This window comes from Pelodiscus sinensis, chromosome 22, assembly GCF_049634645.1.
Source record: "Pelodiscus sinensis isolate JC-2024 chromosome 22, ASM4963464v1, whole genome shotgun sequence".
In the NCBI taxonomy this organism is placed as follows: Eukaryota; Metazoa; Chordata; order Testudines; family Trionychidae; genus Pelodiscus; species Pelodiscus sinensis.
Genome location: NC_134732.1, coordinates 24105773 through 24131107, shown reverse-complemented (window position 1 = coordinate 24131107; position 25335 = coordinate 24105773). Strand labels below are relative to the sequence as shown.

Sequence of the window (25335 nt, the reverse complement as noted above, 5' to 3'; positions counted from 1 at the left end):
GCCGAAGCCCCGCCCCTTCTGCCCAAAGCCACACCCCTTCCAAGAGCATGCCCGTTCGCCACCCCTCTCTCCCACCACCCAGCCCCGCCCAAGCTCAGCTGAAAGCCCTTCCCAGCCTGTGGAGGAGCTGACCAGCCTCACGGGCATTGTAAGCAATGTTGGGAAGGCAATGCCTTCCCTTGCCTCTATGACCAGGTGCCCATAAGCAATCCCCAAGCGATTTCTGGAGCCCCTTCACCCCTCTCGCGTTACGCGCCCAGGCAGCGCAAAGCTGCCTCCAAGCGAGTGCCCCAGACGTAATTTATACTCACTGCCAGAGCGGGGCAAGGGAGCCCTCCCCGAGGTAAGAGGCAGGGTGAACTCGCTGAAATGCTGCCGTCTCTGGGTGAGATCAGCAGCCGTCTCACAGCCCGTGGCACCTCCTGCTGGTCACACTGGGAATGAGCTTTGTCCTCAGCCAGGCGCCCCCTTCGGGCTGGGGTCCCACCCATCGCCGCTCTGCCTTCTCTCCGCGCTCTGTCCTGGACCCGCGTCGCTCCCCGGATCGCAGCGTCTCGTCAGGACACCGCTCGCTGACAATGCCCACCACGCTGGTTTCTTGCCCCCATCCGCACTCTCTGCCCCTTCCACTGTGGCCACATGCAGCCTCAGTCTAGCCCCTCTCTTCAGGGGTGAGCCACATACCCTGAAGGCCATTCCGCAGTGGGGCTAGGGGCAGTGCAAAGGGGGCAGGGGGACCCAGGCCCATCCACTATGGGTCCCAGCCCAGGAACCCTCTGGCAGCGCCCTGTCCTGCCTCCTTCACTCTCCTCTATGCTCTCCTGTTCCCCGGGCCAATTCCCTGGGGGTACATCTATACTAGCTCGTTAGTTCGAGCTAGGTAGGGTAATGAGGGCAAGCGGAGTTGCAAATGAAGCCTGGGATTTAAATATCCCGGGCTTCATTTGCATGTTCCCGGGCGCTGCCATTTTTAAATCCCCCTTCGTCCGAACTCCGTGCCGGCGGCTCCATGCGGCACGGAGTAGGTAGTTCGAATGAAAGATCCTAATTCCAACTACCGGTACTCCTCGTGGAATGACTGTCATTTAAAAACCCCCAGCAACAGCAAAACGCAAACAGCTGCAGGGAAAGGGAAACAAGTTTGCACCTTGCGAGTCGCCGGTGAAAGGAAAGAGACGGGAACAGCAGAGTCACAAAGCCACACGCCTGCCAGAGAGACGCAAGGAGCCAGCACTCTCCCCCGTTCCTCAGGCAAAGCCTTCTGCTGCCCTTCACTTCCCAGCCATCCCTGGCTGCAGCCGGGGCGGCCCTAGACTAGCCCTCGGCGAACCCTGCAATCGGCGCCCCCCCCAACCCCGAGGGCAGATATCGACTGAGGGTTTTGGTTCTGTGCTGGGGAGAGAGGGGCTGGGGATGGAGGGCCGAGAGGCTGGGGCTGGAAGCTGGGGGGCCGGCTGGGGGCTGAGGACCAGGGGGTTGGGGATGGAGTTGGAGTTCTGGGGCTGGGGGCTGGGGAGAGGGAACAGGGTGCCAGTCGGGGGAGAGAGTCCCCTGCACCCACCTCCTCCCAAGATCCCCCCCCTCCAGAGAGAAGCCGGCATGTGCCTCTCCCGGGGCGACCCCCCTCCCACGGAGCAGGGGAAACCCCCCTGCGTTCCTCCTCCCCTGAGGCCGACCCCCCGCGCGCTGCCTCTCCCAGGACTTACCCCCCTCCTGGCCGCAGGGAAGCCGGGCTCCAGGTAAGGCACCGGAAAGGGAATGGGAAATGGAAGGGGCAGGGTTTGAAATTTAGCACCCCATGCAACTTGGCGCCCTAGGCAGCTGCCTAGTTTGCCTATCGGCACGGGCCGCCCTGGCTGTAGCTGTAGTGCTCGCTAGACTCCCCCCGACCCAGCACTGCGTCCTTTCGCACAGGGTCATAGCGCTGGAAGAGCCCTCGAGAGGTCAGAGTCCAGTCCCCTGCCCTCACGGCAGGACCGAATACTGTCTAGATCAGGGCTACCCAACGCTGGCAGCCCCGGGGGCAACGATACTCACAGCACATGCCGAGAGCCGCAACTTAAGTGTGGTTGCAAATAGATTCTTTCACGCCGACGGGCATGAATCCAAAGCACTTCCCACAATGCCCCGGCACTCCCGGCACCTCCTCCTTGGGGGCGAGAAACGCCGACCCCCTGTACCCGTCTGTTCCCGCCAGCCCGTCCGCTTGCATCTTTCAGTGCTCACTGCACCTGGGACACCCCCCACTGCTGTGGAGCGTGTTCCCAGTGGAGGCCATGTTCAAAGGGTCCCACCTGCCGGCCGCACGTTGAGTAGCCCTGCTCTAGATCACCCCTGACAGGTGTCTATCAAACCTGCTCTTGCATAGCTTCAGCAATGGAGATTCCACAACCTCCCTAGGCAATTTATTCCAGTGCGTCACACCCTGATGGGTAGGAAGCTTTTCCTAACGTCCAACCGACACCTCCTTTGCTGGCCATCATTGGGACATACTATCCCCTGATGATTAATTACTCTAAGCCACAGAAACCAGTTCACTGATTAATCATGGCACAGGGGGCGCCCCTTAAACCCCCATTTAACCATTCCCAACCCTCCCGCTGAACTTCGAGGCATGTTTCTTTGCTTGTGCATTAAGCACCTCTGCCAGGGCCCTGGCTCAGAGGAAGTTTGGCTCAGAAACTGGGCTTCCTAAAGAGCTGTGTCAGGAACACCCCAAACCCACAATCCCCAGCTCCTGAGGCTGATGCTTTATCCATTAGGCCACTGGGTCACCCGTCCCTTCCTCAAGGGCCTGTGCAGTGATCAAACCTGCAACCTCAGCATTATCAGCACCATGCTCTGAGCAACTGAGCTAACCGGCCAGCTCTGGCCCCGTGCAGGTCTCTGGAAGCAGCTGCAGCCTCTCTCAGTGCCCAGCTTCGCCCTTGGGGCCCCACTCCTCACCCTTTCATATCAGCAACATGGGGCTTGTTCCGGAGATTCCCTAAGGGTTTTAGGTACATCCAGTCTCCTGAACAGAGCCCCTTGGCTGGGCTGCAGCTGCTCCTGGCCCCGGAGCATCCTCTCCTGGCGCGCCCCATTCCTTGGTGTCGGTTGTCTGGTGTGCTCCAGCTGCCCAGTAAATATTGCAACCGTTCCTCGAAGACAGTTTGTGCTGGAACATCTGGGCCCCGCGTCCGGGGACAACAAGCTGCCCCCGGCTACAGAGCGCCATGGATTGTGCCGTGCGACGTGAGCATAAGAGCAAAATGCCACTGATCCTCGCTAATTTGGCACTTCGAGGCAGGATGGGACTTTTCTTGCTCCCTCTCCACTAGACCGTGACGAGAGCCACATGAAATATCAGTCAGACCCTACGCAGCCTGCGAAGGACAAACGCCTCCTTACAGGCTGTTGCTTGGTAAGCGACATGTCTCTCTGGGCTGAGTCACCACCTGTCGGCAAGCTTGGATTGACACACGGGATTGCGGGAGTGAAAGTCAGTCCAAGAAACTTCTGCCGGTCCCTGCGACTGGTCTTGTCTGCTATCACCACAAGCAGGTGCCACTACCGTTCATCCCAATGGGGTCGGAGGCAGATGGCTGGTGGATTTGATCTGATCACTTACCCCGTACTGACATTTCTCTCTTCTCTAGATCGCATAACCCCTTGCGTGCCCATACACCCGATCGGAGCCGGCAGGGATCAATATGCAGCAGTCAAGTCAAATAAAGGATCAGAGTAACATACAAAAAGGATGTAGATGCATTAGAGAGTGTCCAGTGGAGGGCAACCAAAATGATTAGGGGGCTGGAGCATATGACCTACGAGGAGAGGCTGAGGGAGTTTGGTTTGTTTAGTCTGCAGAAGCGAAGAGCGAGGGGGGATTTGAGAGCAGCCTTCAACTCCCTGAAGGGAGGTTCCAAAGAGGATGGAGAGAGGCTGTTCTCAGAGGTGACAGATGGCAGAACAAGGAGCAGTGGTCTCAGGTTGTGGTGGGAGAGGTCCAGATTGGATGTTAGGAAAAACTATTTCACTAGGCAGGTGGGGAAGCACTGGGCTGGGTTCCCTAGGGAGGTTGTGGAATCTCCATCCCTAGAGGTGTTTAAGTCTCGGCTTGACAAACTCCTGGCTGGGTCGATTTAGTTGGGATTGGTCCTGCCTAGAACAGGGGGCTGGACTTGATGACCATCTGAGGTCTCTTCCAGCTCTATGATTCTATGATATGCCTAATGTTCCACAGAGTCCCCCCCATAACGGTGCATCGGGGAGCCCCCAACCCTGCACCCCCATCCGCAGCCAGATGTGACTCTCAGCCGGCCAGTAGAGTAGAAGGTGAATTGGTTCCCAAAGACATGCTGTAGCTTAGGAGCAATGTTAACACCGGAGCCAGGACAGACAGACTGACAGCCTCTGGGGGGGGGAGGCTTCACCCCCTTCCTTGGTCTAAAACATCCTCACTCCTCCTAGCCCAGCCCAGACTGACTCAGCCCCACAGCCACTGCTCGCTCGCCCCAGGCAGTCCTGCCTCCTCCATTGTCCTCCTCCCAGGCCCCAGGGCGATGTGCTGTCCCCTGGGCCTCACGATGTGAGAGACCACAAGTCCTTCCCCAGTGAGTCACACCCAGCCCCCCTCTCCTCATGCAGCTAGTGCTGCAGGGCCTGGGGAAACTGAGGCACGCATACCCCCCCCCCACGGTGTCACTACGGAGCCGCATAAGACAGTAGGATCACATATAACCCCATAAGACAAATGATGAACGCAACACCAGGGTGAACACAGGATTACAAAAGAAACCAGCACCCCCACCACGTCACATCCCCCTTCCCAGAGAGGGGAGCACGTCCCTGTAAGACATTTAGGGCAGGCGTTGTTCTGCAACAACAGAGAGTGCGCCTACACTGCCAGCCTTTAGTTCGAAATACAGTCGAGCTGGAGGACTCCTTACTCCGACCCCTGTAGCCCTCGTTTCACGAGGAGGAAGGGGAGTCGGGGGGAGAGTGCTCTCTCTTCAGCTGCCTGCTATGGAGACGGCACCAAAAGCCGAGGGAAGCCATGTCGGCGTCAGCTGCGCAATTGACGTTGCTGAAGTTGTGTCGCTTCGCTCAACCAGAGCCCTGCTGTGGAGACGGGTCCTTAGAAAGCCAGAGCTGCACCGAACCTTAGTTCTTGTCCATCAGCCCAGTAAGGGAAGGAAGAAAATATCCTACGCCAGGCAGCGCTCAGGGTTTTGGGTCAACGTAAGGAAAAACACAGATGGTTCAATGCACTACTCAGACCAGGAGGCAAGCCTCAAAACCTCCCCAGTCTGTGATGCCAAGCCAGCCCGGCCCCCACCCTCCAGGAACTAGGGTGAGCCTGTCCCAGCACCCCTGCAACCCAGAACATGCTTGCGGTTTGGTGGCGCAGCTCGCAGCTGCCCACCGTCTCTCTGGCAAGACTCTTGGTGGGCACGTTCCAAGAGTCCTGACTGTTTCCGACCTCTCGTCTGTTACGCCGCCGCCCTGTCAGCAGCATGACACCGATGGGACAGCTTAGAACGCAGCCACCAACTCTGACCAGCGGCTTATTCAGAAACGGAAGAAACACAGCAGCCACTAGATGGCAAACTCCCAGGCAGAACGGAATGCCACCGGCCACGTTCCGATCCCCAGAATACAAATATTTACAAAAAATAAAGAGGAAAAAAAAAAATCAAGGGTTAGGAGCAAAGAGGCAACAGGGCGAAAAACCAAAACACAAACAAAGGCCCGTCCCTGGCTGGGCTCAGTCTTCTGTGCCTGTGCCGAGTCTCGGAAATTAGCAGCTGCTACTGTTGTAACCCCTCTTCAGGCAGGGATGAAAGCACACAGGCACAGCTATGTCAGAGGGGACAAAGTAAAATTCCAACACAGTGACTGGAGAAAAACGTCACCTAAGCCAGCAAGAACTTGGGCCTGGAAGTAGCATGGCTGAGAGGCACAAATGGCAAATAATGCATTATTCATTGTTACCGTCCCACAGCCGCTATGGGTGGGGAAGATTTTTGGGGCCAGGGGCCACTCACCTACAGAAAAATCAGTGGGGGGCCACACACACACACACACACACACACACACACCACACCAAAAAACGCAGCCCTCACTGAGGTGTCCCCTGACAGACACTCCCAACAAACCCCTCACTGATGGGAGGCCCTGATCACTAATATCTGGGAGGAGTCTTCCAACTTAACTGAGGCTACATCTACATTGCTCAGTCTTGTGCAAGAACATATGCAAATGAGGCACGGTGATGAAAATAAGCGGCAGAACAGCAGTCCAGACGGCTCCTTCTTGCGCAAAAGCCCCTTGTGTAAAAATGGTAGCTCATTAAGTATGCAAATGAGGTGCAGTGATATTCATCGCCACTCCTCATTTGCATATGTTCTTGCACAAGACTGGGCCATGTAGTTGGGGCCTATGAAAGGCGACGCGCTGCATGGCATCTAATGCTTTCCACATGCCACAATCTTTCGTATTCCCTGTCAGTTGGTTAGCACCATGAGTCAGCTCCTGAGCAAGCCTCAAAGCCAGTCCATTCATAATCGTCCTCACTCATTCAGGGTATGGATAGTTCTTCTGAAAGTGAGAGTGAGAATGGTCTCCAGTCGCTGGAGTTACCGGCAAAGATGCAAATATCCTGAGTGATGTGTAATGTAGGGGGTTGCAAAAAGAAAAAAAAAGTTGGGTCATATTGAAACCGTTCAGAAGTCATTCGGGACATGGCTTTGTGTCCTCCCCATGTATCATGAGGTCAATATGCAGAGCCCCGAGTGGAAATTTTCCTGCCCAGTTTGAAGTTGGCGTTTTGCAACAGGAGAAAGGATCCCGGAATGGAAGATACAGGAAATGCCCATAATGATATCGCTGTTCAGAACACAAAGGGGCAACGTGCTGCTAGTATCACTTGACAACACAAAGCACTAAAACCTCTAGCCAGAGCCATTGCGGTTTGTTTTGCGGTAGCAAAGAGCTGATCGAAACAATCTTCATTTGAGCCAGTCTTGGATGTTCATTTTCATCATTTCCCGAGGGGTGTTTCCCATCAAGGCAGATGCAGCACACTGTGGCTCAGTGTTCGCACCGTCCATCTCACCCAAAGCGACGATGCCAGCAAGACGATAAACTCTGAACCCTGCAAGACACTATAAAGAACGTTTGCATCTTCTGCGGAGGTTCAAACTCTTTAGTCCACGAGAATATCCAATCTATATGAAACAAACGTAGTGGATCATTTTGATCATCGTAGACAGACATCTATCAGGGATGGTCTAGAGGGTGCTCGGTCCTGCCGGGGGGGGCAGTGGACTGGACTCAGTGACCTCTCAAGGTTCCTTCCAGTTCCAGTGTTGTATGATTCTACCATCAGTGCTCTGAGTACACTTGGGCTGGGTCTACCCTAGGGGATAAGTTTGAATTGAGATGCAATTAACGTAGCTGGAGTTGTGTATCACACTGTGGGAGGTTGACGGGCACACACTCTCCCTTCAATTTCCCTCACTCCTCATAGAAGCAGCACTACCGGTGTTGATGGGAGTGCCCTCCCCGTTCAAAGTACCGGCTCTTCACTAGACCTGCTCATTCAAGCTCAGGAAGATCGACTGTGGCAGCTTCAATCTTCCCGGTCGTGCTGACATGGTCTAAATGTGCACCGCTGTGCACCAGGAGCATTCTCGACACCAAGTCCCAAGCAGGTTCCTCCTTGGTTGGCGTTTCGGATGAATGTTGGGTTTTTTGCCATTACACGTAAAAAATGACCAGTTGCAGGAGCCTTGCAAGATACGCCAAGGTTAGGCAGTATCTTGTGCAACAGACAGTGCTACTGGAAAAGCATCCCTTCATTGCACTAGCTCCATCAGAGCCCAAAGACAGGTACCCTGAGAGCTACTCCTGTGGTTCATAACTCTGCCTGTTTCCCCTACACCAAACCATGCACGGCTGGAGAAAGCCCTCTCTGTTGACATGGCACCAACATCTCAAACAATCACCATATTGCTGCTTTCTCCTCACTACTCTTTATGGCGTCTCTGAGTTCACACTCACAGATGATGATGTATTGAGACATCTTATTAAGGGGTGCATTCTTTCGCAGCCAAGATCTTCATTCATCGGACTGTGAGCAGTTCTGCTGGAGTGCTCGGCCATCCACTGCGTGGACCGTATTTCAGATTTTCAAGCGCCTGGCCACCAGGGTCATCCACTAATGCATGTAACGGTCACACACACGTCGGTCACTCTGAGCAGAGCCATGCTCCCAGGGAGAGCAGTCACGTCTGTGAGCACAACACACAGTGCTCTCCTCAGCCCTCATTTCTTCTGTTCCTTTCCGTCCCTTTTCACTTCATCAGGGCTAAGCTGCCTGCCAATAGCACCTAACAGGAAGTCCTTTGCCTAACTGGTGTGCTGGTTGCCAGGTTTGCCTTTGCTGTGGGTACGCAGTGCTGTACTGCAGGCCCCCTGGGCTCGCACGAATCCCTCCGGTTTTTGTGCATTTTTTGCCTGCTGTCCATGTGCTTGCTTGCAGCCCATCCAAGCAGCGGCACGACCCTGCTTTGGAAGGGGCTCATGACAAAAATAAGGCTCGGTTATGACCCAGGAGTTTGGATGAGAAAAAACAGCAACGTCTGGTGAAACTATGAGCTAACGGCAGAGTGTTGCTTAGGGGCCAGAGAACTGAACCGGGAGCTAGGGGACCTAAGTTGTAGTCACTCGCCTGTTGGGTGACTATGGACAAGTCACTTCCCGACTCAGTTTCCTTTGTCTGTTCTAGGCTCTTACACCCCACAATTTTATATAAAACAAAAAGGTGATAAGCACCACTCAGGTCTAATTAAGATTTAAAACTAGAGCTTAAATAAGGTATGGGGCTTGTTTTGCTCCCGATTTTCACCCACTTTGATGGTTAATATTCCTCCCGCGAGGCCCCTTGAGATCTGCTGTATTTGCAGCAGCCCTGGAATGAAGATACATATTATGAGCCAAGTTCTTTGTTGATATAAATAGGCAAAACTCTACTAAAATCAGTGGAACGACATCCACACTCTAAACACTCCTACGTCCACTGTCCCTCCTGGAAGGCAGAATCTCCACTCGCCTCCTGTTCGGGGACTGTGCGTTCTTCATTCCCCGGAGAGAGGCCTACCATCGCACACACCCACAAGGTCAAACAGGAGTTTCAAAACAGCCATTTAGAGGTGCAACTTCCTCGCAAGACATGGCCCCCTATAGGATGCCAGTTCAATTCCAAGAGCACTTGTTGCATCCAAAACATACGGAGCAGCTGCTCGGGAGGCAGAGATGATGAAATCAGTGGGGGTGGGAAGTGATTATCCACCGGCTCATTAGGGGAGAAGCCACCAACACCAAGACTATTCTGGCTATAAACCTATAATTGGGAAATTACTAGAGAACCATAAAATTAATAGCCAATTCCCTGACTCGGCGAGAAATATATTTTATGCGCATGAGCCGACTGACAGCAAAGCGCAGGATTTCTTAGGAAAGGAAGAGCTTATGGTGTGAGAAGAAAAAGAACAACAATCCCCATCCAATTTGCCAGTGGACAGACTTTACAGGGGGACAAAGAACGAAGCCGAACTCTGGGGTTAGTGCCGGCCCGAGCCGCAGGATTCCAGGATCAATTGTCCACCGAAGCACAACAGGGTAGAATGCAGAGAGACACTAACATAGCTGAGCCACTCAACCCCTGGCAATCCAGAGAAGTTGGGACGCTCTTCTCAGGAGACAGAAATGTATTTGGAGATACCTGGCGGGTTGAATCTGTATTTTGTGTACAGTCTAAGACGCCGATGCCAGAGTTGTTGACTCAAGTCTCATGACTTGAACTCAAGTCCAACTTAAGTCGCCTAGGTGACTTGACTTGAGACTCGACTTGGGTTCATTGTTTGTGACTTGAGACTTGCTAATTTTGTTAAATCAACTTGGTGAAAAAATTGTCCGAAAATGCCGATGTTGATGGCTTGTACAAAAGTGACTTGATATTTTTAAAATTAAGACTTGAGAATCGACTTGGGACTTGAACTGTAGTGACTTGAGACTCGACTTGGACTTGACAATGACGACTTGAAGACAACACTGGCTGATGCCTTGTATAGTCCTCTGCATTGCGTCTGCATGTTGCTAAGAACTCACCTGTGTACAGAGTTCAGTAGCAATTGTTGGTTTTTAGAGCATCTGCAACCTGTAACCGAGGGGACACATGTACACAACACCCTCTACGGGGATTACGCTTCTGTTCGTTCTTGCTATGGTTTACCTCACTCCAACATACATACCTCACTCCAACATTTGGGCAGGGCTCTTTGTGTAAAGAAATCTCCCACAAAACAGTCTATTTCCCATGAGCCAATCTTCACAGATCAAGATTAAAACTCTCCACACTTCTTTCCACTGCCTTGTTCAACCAACCTTTAGAATTCCAGGTATCCCGAGAGAGAACCGACCAGCCGCAAACTAACCCCAGGATCATATTAGGAAGATCTCTTCCAAAAAAAAAAAAAAAAAAAAAAAAAAAAAAAAAAGCTTCTTCCGAAAGAAGCCTGTAATGTAGACGTAGCCTAACTCAACCAATGGCCCAAGGAATGCAGTACCCCAGTCTACACAGAGGACCGAGCTCAGGACGAGGAGCCAGGAATGTGAGTTTGAGTTGTACTCAGGATGATTATTTATGAACAGCAAAATTTCCCATCGTGTACAATTGTCTATCAAAGACAGTTTTACCAGCACCACTCAGGCTACCGTGTGGCTAGGAACATAGAGGCTGCCAGTAAGAGTGACCTTATGAAGAAAGCAAGCAGCGTAGCAAAAATGCTAATGCTTTAAACTGCATCTTCATCTTCCCTGGGATCAGTGGTCCCACAAGAGCTGCTATCAAGGCCAGTGATACCAAGAGACCCCAGGACCCAGCCAGGATCTGAATGAAGCCTGGACATTTTCCTTTTATTTTCCAGAAGATAAGAATGAATTTAGTTAAAGACCTGAGCCACACCAGGTAAAACGTCTCATATTAAACAATTGCTTGGGTGATGGTGATGGAATGGCTGCACATTTTACTGACAGTCACTTCTGCAGTGAACAAGATTCTAATATTAGTATCCCATTTGACACCAGTATTGTCCTTGCAGAGACACGGTATATGTCCAAGACCTTGCAAGATGGTTCCCAGTGGAGGAGAAATCAGTGGCATGGAGTCTGAGTATATTGTAAGTGACATTTGGTTTTATCTAGCTATAGCTATATCTATATGCATGCCAGTCCTGGAACAGAGGTGGGCAAACTGGCATCTCAGCCCAACATCAGTACTCGTTCCCAGAAAGAAACTCTGCCTTAAATATTACCTGTAATCAAAGCCCAGGCAGAGAATAAACTCTCCAGCTGCTCACACAACTCCCCCTCCGAGGGCCAAGGTCTTTGCACAGAACCTTGCGTAACAAAAAAAAACCCCAAAATACAAGTCTCTTAAATGTGAAGACTTGTTCAAAACCCTACTTTGTCAGAGGCATGGATTTGTTTTTCATGGATACAGACTACTACGGCCACCCCTCTGATACTGAACCTGTTAAATGACCTAAAGTTGTCAGGATCTTGGTTAATTTCATTAAAAATTGTCACTTCAACAGCTGAAGGAACCAAATCAAAACTGGATGAGAGACAAAAGCAGCTTCTGGTACTTTGTGTGTAGTGGATACTATAGCGGGTTCTACTCACTTTCCGCATGGCTCTTCCCTCAGGGCGGCTTTTGGGGAAGTAACCGGCTGCTTCAATGCCGACGCGCCCCCGTTGGGTGAGGTGTTCTCTTCCGGGCACTGCCCTCCGGCAGTGACCACTCCCATCTTGGTCTGCACCCACTTCTGAGGGGGGAGGTCATTGTTCTTCCTCTGCTCCTCCTGCAGGGTTCTCCCTCCGACCCCCAGTTCTTATCCCACTCTGCCTGCCCGGTTGCCTCCTGCAGTCCTGCCTTCCGGACTTATGGCCTGGGGCTTCCCTGGCTCAAACTCCCCCAGCCTACCGCAGCTGCCTCTTTGCAGCCCAGCCTTTTAGGGCTGCCTCCAGGCGAGCCCCGCCCTCCATGACTGCCTCCTTGCATCCCTGGGCCTCAGGCCGGGTAACCTGGGTTTGCTAGGCCAAAGCCTCTCTCATTGCAAGCAGACAGGCAGCTCTTTCTCCTCCTTCCAGGAGTTGCTTTATATGGCCTCCAGCTGGGCCCTGGTTAGCTGCCTCAGCTGGGCTTCCCTCCTTCACTCCAGCTCCTAACCCCTTAAAGGGCCAGTGCAGGGCAACGCCCTGCCACAATACATATGAAAGAGATACTTCCGCTATTGTTGAAAATGTACATGGACCATCACTTGCAACAGCTGACACTAAAACTCAGCATTCAATGGCCTACATACTCTCACCATTTTCCTATCCTGAGGATAGGAGATGCAATGCTGGGATCGCTGTGGACTGGCAAGCATTGAGTGTTTAGATGAAATCCACTGTACCTTTCGGTGAATGGACTTCAAGGATTATTCATCAGTGGATAGCTCTAGACTTGGGCTATATATTTCTTCTTCCAGCTGATGCAAATTGATTGAAACAGGTACCACCTTCAGGAAAAAATAAGTGATTTTGCAGCTAGCGAGGCAAACACCCAGCAGCAAGAAGAGGAAATCTGATAATCAAACCTGCGTGCTTTGGCTTTTCAGTATGCAAGAGGCTGTTTTTCTCAGAATTAGGGTGACTGCGACAATCTGCTTTTAGACAGAGTTAGAACCACAAGATAAAAGAGGCAGGAATCTTCTCATCTGCATATTTATCATCAAAATGCAGCTACTGCATAATTTAAGCTTAGTGTTAAAAATATGGTACGTGTATTTTAAGGTTTTCCTAGGCAGGCAAAAAGGAGACTCTTTCACTCAGGTGCTTCATTATTTCAGAATGGTGTGGAAACAACAAAGATAAAAATAGGAATCAAAAGGAAATTTCTTACCTCTCACCCATCCATGAAGCTAAAGATTTGTCACCGCCCCTTTCTCTCCCACACATGGAGGAAAGAGGACGTTGGGTCTTCCCACAGGGATTGTGACTGTTACACACACGCACAAAAGCATAGTGACCGACAGAGAAAGTTGTGGAATCTTTTCGTTATTCATTTCCCCTTTCGTCCCCAAAGAGGCTGGAGAGAGGCTGTTCTCGGTGGGGGCAGGGGACAGAACAAGGAGCGATGGGCTCAAGTTGCAGGGGGGGAGGTCTAGGTTGGAGATTAGGGAAAACTATTTCCCTAGAGGGTGGGGAAGCACTGGGCTGGGTTCCCTAGGGAGGGGGTGGAATCTCCTGGCTTGACCAAGCCCTGGCTGGGATGGTTGAGTTGGGGCTGGTCCTGCTTTGGGCAGGGGGCTGGACTTGATGACTCCGGAGGTCTCTGCCCACCCTGGGATTCTCTGTCTGGGGAACGCAGTGTGTTTGTTCCTCCATCATGGAGGACCATTGGGTGGGGAGTTGTGGCCAAAGGAGTAACTCTCTGGGTGGGGAGCTGTGCCATGCAGCAGGTAATGTGCTTTCTACGCGAAGACTTTGCCCACCATTCCACAAAAACATGACACCAGTGAATACCACCTCCACCGACTGGCTAGGCCCCAGAAGAGGTGCCACACGGCAGGTGGGTTGCAGGGCTACAGTCAAGAACCTACTGCTCCAGCGGCCCATGGAGGGAGGAGTGATCGGGCTGGTTGGCCCATGTTCTGGTGGGAAGGAATGAACCAAGCATGGGCCTTTCAGTCTGGCGAGGAGGAACAGAGCCTGCTCTGGTTTTGGCCTTCGGCGATGATGTACTGAAGGAGGGTCTCCATATTTTTCTCCATATGCCCAAAATATATTCCGGTTTTGGAAAGCTCTTATACTGACTCCCCTTCGCCTGTTCAGAGGTTCCATCTTCCCAGGCGGCAGGACACAATATTCCTCGGCACTCCCAGTTCCTGCCCCACCCCCCAGAGAGCAGTAGGGGGGCTACAGTCAGGCTCGTAGGGTAGGATAAAGTGGTTCTACCCACACAAGCACTTACAGGCCTGGTCTACACTAGACCAGGCAGGTCAGCGGAAGGTACACCAAAATGCGGAGCTGCATTCAGCTTACCTTAACCAAGCCGCCGCAGAGTCTACATGCTCCGTCGGCTTCCCTCCCTCCTCACAGAATGAGGAGCGCCAGACACCGGCGGGGGCTGCCCTCAGCATGCGACTTGGGGGTCGATTCTGGATTCGCTAAATCGAACACTAGAAGATCGACCTCCGGAGGGTCAATCCTCTCTGTAGTGTAGACATACCCACAAGGGGACCATCAACATAAGAACGGCCAGACTGGGTCAGACCAACGGTCCATCCAGCCCAGTGTCCTGTGTGCCCACAGTGGCCAATACCAGGTGCCCTAGAGGGAGGGATCACAACAGATAATCCTCACGTGATGCCTCCCGTCACCCATTCCCAGACAAACAGAGGCCAGGACACCATTCCTGCCCACCCTGGCTAATAGCCATTGATGGACCTAACCTCCATGAATCTATCTAACTCTTTTTTGAACTCTGTTAAAGTTCCTTTGGCAAGGAGCTCCACAGAACTGTGCACTAAGTGAAGAAAAACGTCCTTTTGTCTGATTTAAACCTGCTGCCTATTAACTTCATTTGGTGACCCCTAGTTCTTATATTGAGGGAATAAGTAAATGACTTTTCCTTATTCACTTTTTTCACACCACTCATGATTTTACAGACTTCTATCATATCTCCCCTTAGTCTCCACTTGTCTTAGCTGAAAAGTCCAAATCTTTTTACATCTCTCTTCACATGGGATCCGTTCCAAACCCCTAATCATTTTTGTTACCTTTTTCTGAACCTGCACAGCACCCTTACCTCAATAAGCTACGCAATTTGTGCTATGCAAATTGCGTAGCTTATTTCGAAATTTAAAAGCGCTATTCCAAAACGTCCCTTATCCCTTGTGCAATGCGCTTTACAGAGATGTTGGAATAGCGCGCCCGTTATATTTTGATATAACAAGCTTGCTCTTAAGACAGGAAGAGCTATTTTGGAAGACCGGAGGTTTCCCAAAATAGCTCCGCTGTGTAGATGTAGCCAAAGACTCATTTACTAGGAGTCCAAGCAATTCTGCAGCCCTCGCTGAGAAGCAGGTGAATGAGTCTTGCAGATGCCTGGCAGGGGGCCTCGACTGGTTTGTTCCCTACCAATCCTTCGCCCCAATTATTTCCCCTTTCTTATGCCCAGTTATTCCCTCTGGGCTTGTCCCTTGAGATGCAGCTTCTGTGTATATCTCGGACATCCCTACTCGCGCTTCCAGGCTTTGGCAAGATCCGCCCGATTCTTTTGTGCATTCCCCCCTGCAGGACCACTTCTTCCTTTCCCGCCAATGCTCCAGCTGCCTTTGGCAACACAAGCCAGCTTGCCTGCGGCATGATCCGTCACTGCTCCAAAACGTCTCTATGAACTTGGCACCCCCCACTCCGACTACTGCAGAGCTGGCAGCCTGGCCCTCCAAAGCAAGCAGGTGCTCAGTCAGTTGATATAGCTTTCCCATGCTCTCAACTGGTTGCAAGCATATCCTTGCACTGCTCCGACTCCCCCCCCTCGCAACCGCCTTATCCCTCAGCTCCACCGTTCCCCCTCACCCGTGTATATAAATATCTAAGGGGGCTTTTTGTTCAGTGTGGGGGATTGTAAGAAAAGCTGAAAGGACAAGGAGACACAATCCGAAGACAGCCAGTCAAGCGGGTAAATCCCCACCCACTCCCCAACAGCTGTAGCCCAATTAAACTCAACAGTTCACAGGTGTTCTCAGTAATGACTTTAGCACAAAAAGCACAGCTCCCTTTAGGGCCCTTTAACAAAAATTTAGAGCTCTTTAAATTTTATACACCAACAACATCAAACCAGAGTAGGAAATAATAAAGAAGGAAAGGAGATACAGGGAAGAAAACACACACACACACACACACACACACACACACACACACGCACGCACGCCGCATCAGCACTAGCCTAATTACATAATAGCCAACAGAAAAATACACATCCTATTCACCCAGGCCAACCTCCTTCCAGGAGCTAGGGATTCAAATGCTGCTCTCAAGCTCTTCAAATATTTTTGTTCCAGTTGCAGTTTTATTCCCCAAGTCCCTCCCAGTCCCCTAAAACTCAGCCTGTGGGGAGGGCATGTTCCTTAGCAACCCAAGGAAAGATGGATCCCCCCAGGACCGCAATCTAGACCCTCCCTACTGCACCTTTCTCTGTGCCTCTCTGAACTGCCTCCCTCTCCGGTTGTGGAGACGGGGTTAATCCGGGGCAGGCAGACTTATGGGACTGTGAAAGTGACTAACGGCCTCCCTGTGCTCTCTCGTCCTGTGGCAGAGCAGGTCGGTCGCCGCAGCCGGAGCTGGAGCTGCTGGCTCCTTCGTTGTTCAGACTGTCCGCACCATCTATCTGCCCATCTAGCACATGCTCCCACCACTTGGTGCCCCCCCCTTCCTGCTTCGGGCCCTAGGGACAACCACGGTTTCTTGCACAGTCTCCCCGTCAGTTTCAGGCCATTTATTTTTTTCCAGCAAAGTAATGGGCCTGCCCGCGTTCAGCCCCAGGAACATCATCAGCTCAAAGGGCAGCTCCCATCCCTCCACCAGCTGCCGGGGGGGCTCAGAAGGGATGTCTTTGGCTGTGCACATAACCATGTGCAACACAGGGGCTCCAAGACGCTGGCAAATGAAGAGTGACGTCCGCACTCCAGCCTTAGCTCAGCATTGCTGGGCTTCTAGGGCATGCAGTTGAGACAAGCTTCATCTACACTGCGGCTTTTGTGGCAAAAGCCTATGCAAATGAAGTGCAGATGATCATCTTGATCCTTAGTAAAAACCAACAAGCAGTCCTGTGGCACCTTAGGATGTGCCTACACTGCACCGTTTTTCTGGAATAACGGCCATTATTCCGGAAAAACAATACTAGCATCCACAGAGCAATTGTGTTATTTCAGAAGAAAATCGAAATGACTGGCTTTTGCAGATGCTAGTAAATCTCATTGACGAGGAAAAAGGCCTCTTCCGAAAAAGCTCTTTCGGAGGAGGGTGTGTGTGGATGCTCCACTGCTACGATGTCAAAATAGCCCCACCCCAGGGCCATTCCTCCCCAGTGCCTCCTGGGACTCTTAATCGAGATAGCGCATCCACATTCAGGGAGCCTGCCTTTGACTAATTATGAGGCTTCCCTGTAAAGAGGAGGCTCTATTTCAAAATAAGCTATTCCAGAGGATATCTTCCAGAATAGCTTTTTCTGAAATAAGTTTGCAGTGTAGACGTACCCTTAGACACTAACAATTATATCATGAGCGTTCTTGCGTAAAACCCGCTTCATCAGCAGTGTACCCTGTGCACTGGGTGCTTGTATGGCTGATCAGGAGACACTCCAGTGCTGCCCAGCTGATTAGCAGAGTGTCCACCACTGGGTGTTTTGTTTCTACCAGTAATTTTTTCCATCCATGTGCAGAATAAATTTTGTTGTGTGCACCGAGACATGTGCCAATATGCACCACAGAGGGGACACAGTTCATCAGATGAAGTTTTACCCATGAATGCTCAAAACATATTTGTTAGTCTCTAAGGTGCCATGGGACTGGTTGTTTTTACAGTTACAGAATCACATGGCAGCCCTCTGAGACTTTTGATCCTTTGTGTACACCTTAACACTGTAGTGACAGTGCATTACCATAGAACAATGCTCAGGAGGGACTTGGGCAGAGGTCATGGAGTGAGCATGCTGCCGAGGACTGGACTTTCTTCGGAGGCTTGACAGTCCTGGCTCCAGATGCCCTCTGTATCGCTCGTACAGAGTCAACCCAGACAACATAGGTGCAGACCTGTCCACCGTACCCTCAGCCAAGGCATTAGATCCTTGTCCTCCCTACGGAGAGGGTGCCAGAGTGTCATGTGGGGCCGTGATGCGGCCAGCCGGCTACTCGGAACGAGACTGGCACCACCAGCTCTTTTCACGGCTCAGTGAAGCTTTTTAGGGAGAAGGGGCTGCCGTTCATTGTGCCTGTGGGCCCCATTCTGCCTGGGCGTTCCGTTCTGGTGGCGGCTGCAACAGAAATGTTAACCAAAACCAATACAGTTTGATTATTAAGCCATAATCTAAACCAGGGCTGTAGACACAACAGGCAATGCCATGATCTCTAGCGATACCAGACATACCTGCTAGATCAGAGGCGGGGAACCTTTTCTTGGGGCCGCTGACACACAGAAAAAAAATCTGTCGGGGGCCGCACACAAGTGAGAATCAGAAAAAAAGCCCCTTACAATGGCCCCTGAACCAGGAGAAAGACACTCCCCACATTCCCCTCACATTCCAGAGCCTGGGGGGTGGGGGGGAGGAGGCTGGTAGATTTTGTGTGCCTCAGCCCCACAGGGGAACAGCGAGGGGACTGGAGTACCAGAGCAGGCTCCCAGTGTGGGAGGGGCTCTGAGCTTTGGGGGCCAAATCCAGGCAAGCTGTGGGCCGCATCCAGCCCCCAGGCCTGAGGTCTTCCACCCCTGTGCCAGATGATTGCAGAGAGGTGTAAGTTCCTTATAAAGGGGGAAAGTCTCAGTTACAGATAGATCTGAATATAATTTCAGAACGACAGAACAAGAAATTGAGAATACGCTCAGGAAAAGTCCAGTGATGTGGCTGAAAAAAAGGTTAAGTCTTCAGTGGGTTTTTTTATGATTTCATCTCTTTAAAAACAACCCTTGAACAGCACAGCAAGGCTATGTCTAGACTGCATCCCTTTTTCAAAAAAGGGATGAAAATTAAGCACATTAAATCCCTGCTTCATTAGCAATTTCAAATATCTTGCACCTCATTAGCATAAACATGGCCGCCACTTTTTTTCGAAATGGAGCTTTTTCGGGTGAAAAAAAAAAAAAAAAAAAAAACACACAACAGCAGTCTAGATGCGATCTTTAGAAAATACAACCCTGTAAAGGGATCTTTTGAAAAAGGGTTGTATTTTCGAAAGATTGCGTCTAAACTGCTAGGTTTTTTTTAAAAAAGCTCTGTTTAGAAAAAAAAGCATCAGCCGTGTTTATGCTAATGAGGTGCAGGATATTTAAATCCCTGCTTCATTAGCAATTTCGATGTGCCTAATCTGCATCCCTTTTTCGAAAAAGGGATGCAGTCTAGACATAGCTCAAGAGTCAAACCAGACATACAACCTAAACTCAATACCAGCTACTGGTAGAACTACTGCACTGTGGAAGCATTATGGCAAACATCACAACAGTTTCATTTTCTTAGCATAGTTTCAATTTATAATTCACACAAGTGGCTTAAACACATCTATCTGAGATCAAAACAGAACTGCAGGTTACATAGCATCTGTTCTATAGGAGGGTGCTGTGTGCATTGAGATAATTTTAGATGAATGTGTTATAAACAAGATCTGTGGAACTTCACAGCATGGTGATTTTGGGGAGGGAGAAACAGACAGTTTAAATGTATAAATTGTTTAGAATGTTTAGCATGGAGTTGTGAAGCCATCATCCAAGTACTCTGGGTTTTCCTGCACAGGGTGCTCTGATATAGAGAACAGCTGCTTTCTTGCTATTTATCGAGAAGCTGGATCAGAAATCTAGGAAAGCTGCCTCTTGTAGTGTGCAGTCTGTGTGATGATAAATCAGCGTATTCCAGTTCCTCTCATTTTTCAGGGTTTCTCTGTTAAAAACCAGATCAAGGGGCTGCCAGGGAATTTTGCTTGCGTGTGCCATTGGCTCTGGCTCCTGGCACTTGAGTTGGAGAGTAGCTTTGAGAAGGCCTTGCTGGACAGTGTAGTTGAAAAGCTTCAGAGGGGGAGCTGAGTTAGTCGGTCACTGGAAAAGCTTAAAAAACAACGAACAGTCCGGCAGCACCTTAAAGACGAACAGAACATGCAGATGGGATTATGAGCTGTTGTAGGTAGTTGAAGGTTGAAGTTTCAGGGAGTTGATTCCTAAGCTCTGGATTTCTCATACCATAGCCGTGGAGAGAAATGTTTTCTTCCTAGCTGGTGGTAAGGATTTGGGCACATCTGTGAACTTTAGCTCTGCCGCAGCAGCGGATGAGACAAAATGCCTAGGAAATTTCGTATTAGCATCGTTCCCATTTTATAATGCAAGGCACATGTCTTCAAACATCCTGCAAACCCTCTTTTAGAAAGAGCAGTCAGGGTGCCTGTGAGATGTAACATTTATGAGTCACCATATGGCCTCCTCGATTCAGAAGGCTGCTGATACATCTCAGTCCTGACTTCCAGCGCCTCCTGCTATTTTTGTTCTAGCTCATACACAGAGCTCTGCAAACGCCTCTCCGGCCACCTCTCTCCAGTTCCAACTCATCCGCTAGCCTACCTCATCGATCGTGAACGTTGGATATGTGCTTAGGTGGGCGGGTGAGAAGCTAAAGCAGGTTCCACATGCAGGCGTGAAAAGTTAGTGTTTTAATACACACAACTCTTCGGCTCCTGTCCATTTTAGGTGTATATCCACCATAGGTATTTTAGACACAATCCGTATCAGAACGCCAAGGAAAAAATAGTCTTCATTTCAAACATACTTATCCAGCCTCGATAAAGTTTTATAGGCACGATGTTACTAAGATCCGAAGACAACCCTGAACTTGCATAAAAACCATGCTATACTAGGCTATGAACTTGCATAAACAAACATTTCTTTTTCAACAGAATGGAGATTTTGAAAACCATAAGAGGCTGTCCAATGAGGTGACAAAACAATTCAGGGGAAGGTGGATTTTCCTGCTAATTCCAGGCCATCATGCAATGTCAGGAAGGGAGCAGGACATTCACCGGAAACATTTCCCGTCTTCCCGTGATGTTATTTATATTTTAGTTTCTGATCTGTAGGCAAGTGCAGCAGCTGACTCCCTCCGACGGGTCAGAAGGGATAGGGATGAACTAACACACACACACACACACACACACACAGAGGCAGGCTGACCGTCTGACCCCAAAGCAGAAGTATCTTCTTACTCAGCCGTCACCACAAGTCGCCACAGGAGCAGAAGAGCGGTTTAATCTGAGCAGTAGGTCACATGCACTGAGTCATGTTGCTAAATCCAGAGCGTCTATTGAAACTGCCGAGTGAGGGTCATTTGAAGCGGCCCTGCGCCTTGCCTTGGCTTCACTTGGGAAGGGAGGGCCAGGCAATCTAATCTGAACACACGCCGACGTCAAGTGCCCCACGAACTCTCCTCCCAGATTCAGCATAAACTTCATCGAGACCTGCCGAGCCCAGTTTCCAGAAGGGCTGAGAATCCCGCTGAAATCCGAGGGGCAGAACTTTTGTCTTAACATGCTGGTCTGAACCAAGGGCTGTAATTATAACCCTTCCCATCCAAGGAGCCGTGCCTGCCAGGCCCTTCTCTCTGCTGCCCCGGCCTCTCCTTCTACGGGCATGTCTCTACGTGATGCTGGAGGTGTCAATTCCAGCGCAAGGAGATCTGCCCCCACTCTCAGATCCAGCTAACATGCTAAAAACAGAGCGAGCTTAGCTGCCGCAGCACAAGAGGCAGGAGGGACTAGTCACGCTAGGTGAAAGACACAGACACCCGTCTGAAGGGGCTGATGCAACCTGAGACCGCCCTGTGGAAGAGCCTTGCTTGGCTTCAGCCGGAGGGGACAGCCCATCCTGTGGCCACGTGTCCCAGCAAAGGGCCTAGACGCTGCCCCGGCAGCAGACGGACCCCATCTCCTAGAAGGGATGGAGATGAAGTGTCTCTGTGGCATTGCCCCCTTCGTCACTCCTGTGAGGGACCTTCCAATGCCGCAGGAGAGGAGTCAGGCTGGAGCAGAGCCCAGGGAACCTCCGAGCCAGCCCAGTGCGAGTTCTCATGCTCTAGTCGGTCAACCCATCTCCTCTCCTCCGGGTAAAACTACCAACAGGAGCCTCTCTTAGTGGGCAGGGTGACTTCTGGGGGCCTGGCTCCAATGGGCCTACCAAATGGCAGGACGTTGGTGGAAGAGAACACCTGGCCTCCATGCAGGTAGCTTTGCCCTCCAGCCCTCTCCCTGGGACCCACGGACTGGTGGGGGCAGAACCGCTGCCCGGCCTGCGAGGGGTGAAGACTTCCCCTCGCTTGTGCCAAGGCAGGGGGGCAACGGCCAGGAGCTGGCCACGGGCGTGGGAGAGCGATCAGTACATGAAGGGTAGGTAAGACTCCAGTTATAGGGCCCGTACCCTCAGTTCTGTGCGTTAGCAGAAGAAACCCATGTTCCGGGCTGTTTTCTGAGTCACTCGCCAGGCATGCTGTGACCTCTCCAGACACCAGCCGCTCCCACACATTAGTCTCGTGGTATATTCAGCCAAGGTGCTGTCAGTCACAACAGTTATATTTAAATAAGCCCTTACGCTGAACTCAACTTAAATAGAACTTGCCTGACTCTGATACCATGAGAGAAACCAAGACAGGAGGAGAGACAGAGAGAGAGAGAGAGAGAGATCACAACTCAGAGACATTTCAAGCGGTACAGTTAAACAACAGGCAAAACGTCTGACTTTAATATTGGGGTTAGTTGCATGTTCGCTCATGTGCAGTGTTAGCAGCTGGGACACCGTGCTGCTCCATTCCTTCCTCGCCCCCCCAAAATTATTTCAACTTCTAAACACAGGGAAATTAAGGCCAAGAGCCTGGATTTGGCAGGCTAATTCCTCATCTAGGCCCCTCAATAAATGACCTGATACAGGCAGGGGTCAGAGCTCTCATTCACGTCCGTGAGCACAGATGATGATCAGGCCATTGGGAGAGAGAGGGGGAAAAAGTCTGACCAAATATATAGGCCCCTAAATACAGAGTTTGGACATTACGTTTAGGCCAGAACGGTCACACTAGGGAGCCTCGTCTTTTACCCACCCACTTGGGAGAGGGGTTTTTTCCTTCCCATTTGGGTACCAAATCTGGTTAATATAAGAAGGGCCATACAGGAGTCGACCAAAGGACCGTCCAGCCCGGGGTCCTGTCTTCTGAGCGTGGCCGGGGCCAGGTGCCCCAGAGGAAGTGAACAGAACAGGTCGTGGTCAAATGGTCCCTCCCCTGCTGCCTGTGCCCAGCTTCTGACAAGCAGAGGCCAGGGACAAGGCAAGGCTGCTTCCCACGACTCATCACGTGTCTCTTTCCAATCAAGATGTGTTCTAAGCAGAAGTCGCTCACACAGCAAGGGCAGGGCTGGGGGCGAGGCATGAGAGGCGGGACCGGGGGCTCAGAGCAGAAACCCCGGGGCAGCAGCTGTTCTTGCGAACGGCTTAAGTGCACAAATGCTGCCTTGCAGAAGCAATGACTGTCTGTGAAGGAAGCCCCCTCGCTCCCGTCAGAGCCCCCCCCCACACACACCCCGGTTGTGGTTGGTGTCATAGCGCCCCAGTGCAGCCCCGGCACGAGGGGGCTCTGTGCCCTCCATGGCACGGACCGAAGCACGTTTACTGCCTATCGGCCTCTCTCCCTGCTCCGGCACCTGGGAGCCAAAGCTGTCATAGAACCACAGAAGACTAGAACTGGAGGGACCGCGAGAGGTCATCGAGTCCAGCCCCCTGCCTCGTGTCCGGGAGTGTTTGGATTCCACTGCGGGGGTCTGGGAGGAGGGAGCAAAGATCAGAACTGGACTTCTGGAGCTAGAGAACCCGCTCGCGGCCTTTCAGTGTGTGAAAGGAGCTGGAGCACCCACGGGGGAGAGAGAAGAGGGGTCAACGTTTCCACCTGCCTCCCGCCCAGCCAGTGGTGCTGCCGATCAGCTCCTCCCCCACCCTCCCATCTGCTGCTGATCACGTTCTATGGCCACTGACTCACAGAAAAATCAGTTTGGGGGCCACTCGCAAGTGAGAACTAAAATAAAATAACAACCACCCTTAAACATACTCTTGGCGTGGCCCCTGACTGACTCCCCACATTGCCCTACCACACCAGAGCCTAGAGGGGCCCAGCCTCGCCAATTGTGTGCACTCCAGCCCCATGGTGAGCCAGTGGGGGGGTGGCTAGAGCACCAACGAGGGCTTCCCATGGCTGGCAGAGGGCCCTGAACCTTGGGGGCCGGATCCAGGCAAGACAAGAGCCGCAAGCCTGAGGTTCCCCACCCCGTTCTACGGCATGCAGGAGGCAATGGGGGGAGGGGAAGGAGCAGGGGTAGGTAGAGGTGGGGAGGGAAATGGGGCCTGGAGGGGGTCCAGCCCTCCCCTTCCTCCCCCCCCCCCGCCAGGAACCTGGTAAAATCAGCACCCATGCCAAGCACAGCCGACAGGATAGCTAGAAGCAATGGGACGAGAAGGGGGTTTGCCTGGCTTGGATTGTCAGATGACCCCAACACCTGTAGGGGCCCAAGGCCCACTGAACGGAGGCCTCGCTCCCTCAGGCACATCTGAAAAGCCGGCCTCAGGGTAGGAAGAGTCAACCAAGGAGGAGCAGAACCCTCAGCATTGGGAAATAAATCTGAGAGAGAGTACCGTCCTGGCACTGGGCTATAGGGGGGTCTGCCACGGAGGGCAGCCCTGTATCTTACACACCTGTTTGCTGGCCACTGGTTTGACTACGCCCGACGGTGAAAGGCGGCTGCACAGGGTGACCCGGCCACAAAAGGGCCGCTGAAATTCCGTGTTGACAAATGTAAAGTAATGCTCCTTGGGAAACCAGCCGAGCTCCCCATACACAATGACGGGGCCTAAATTAGCTGTTACTGCTCAGGAAAGAGCTTGGAGACAGCAGGGATGGTTCTCTGAAAACCTCCGCTCAGTGTGCAGTGGCAGGCAAGGCAGCTCGCAGGCTGCCGGGAACCATTAGGCAAGAGATAATAAGACAGAAAATATCATCATGCCACTCCACAAATCCATGGTAGGCCCCCCCCCGGAATCCCGCCTGCCGTTCTGGTCAGTCCTCGCAAGAGATCTGCTAGACAGAACAGAGACGGGCAAAAATAAATGAGTGGCATGGAACAGCTTCTGTCTGAGGAGAGATTAACAACGGCTGGGACTGCGGCTGGAAAAGGGGATATGCGCAGAGCCGGCCTGTCCACGGGATGGTGTGGGGAGGCCACCTCAGGCTTCGCGCTTTGGAGAGGGGGGCGGCTGCCACGTCAGCAGGGGGTTATGAGGAACCTGGCACAGGACGGCAGCAGGAGTTGCTCGCTCCCGTCCACCACACACACACACACACACACACACACACACGCTGCTCCACTTTGCTCCAACCCGCCACCCCGTCCCAGCCCGCTGCGTTCAGCTTCTCCACAGAGAAGTGGGGTGTGGTGGGCCAGAAGAGGGCATGGGGGA

General features: G+C 51.9%; 2 long non-coding RNA genes across 3 annotated transcripts in view; one reads left to right on the top strand and one right to left on the bottom strand.

Moving 5' to 3' along the window:
* Positions 1–25335, top strand: part of LOC142819337 (uncharacterized) — a 39957-nt gene that overhangs the window by 734 nt on the left and 13888 nt on the right. The window lies entirely within an intron of this gene.
* Positions 1–25335, bottom strand: part of LOC142819336 (uncharacterized) — a 114073-nt gene that overhangs the window by 79256 nt on the left and 9482 nt on the right. The window lies entirely within an intron of this gene.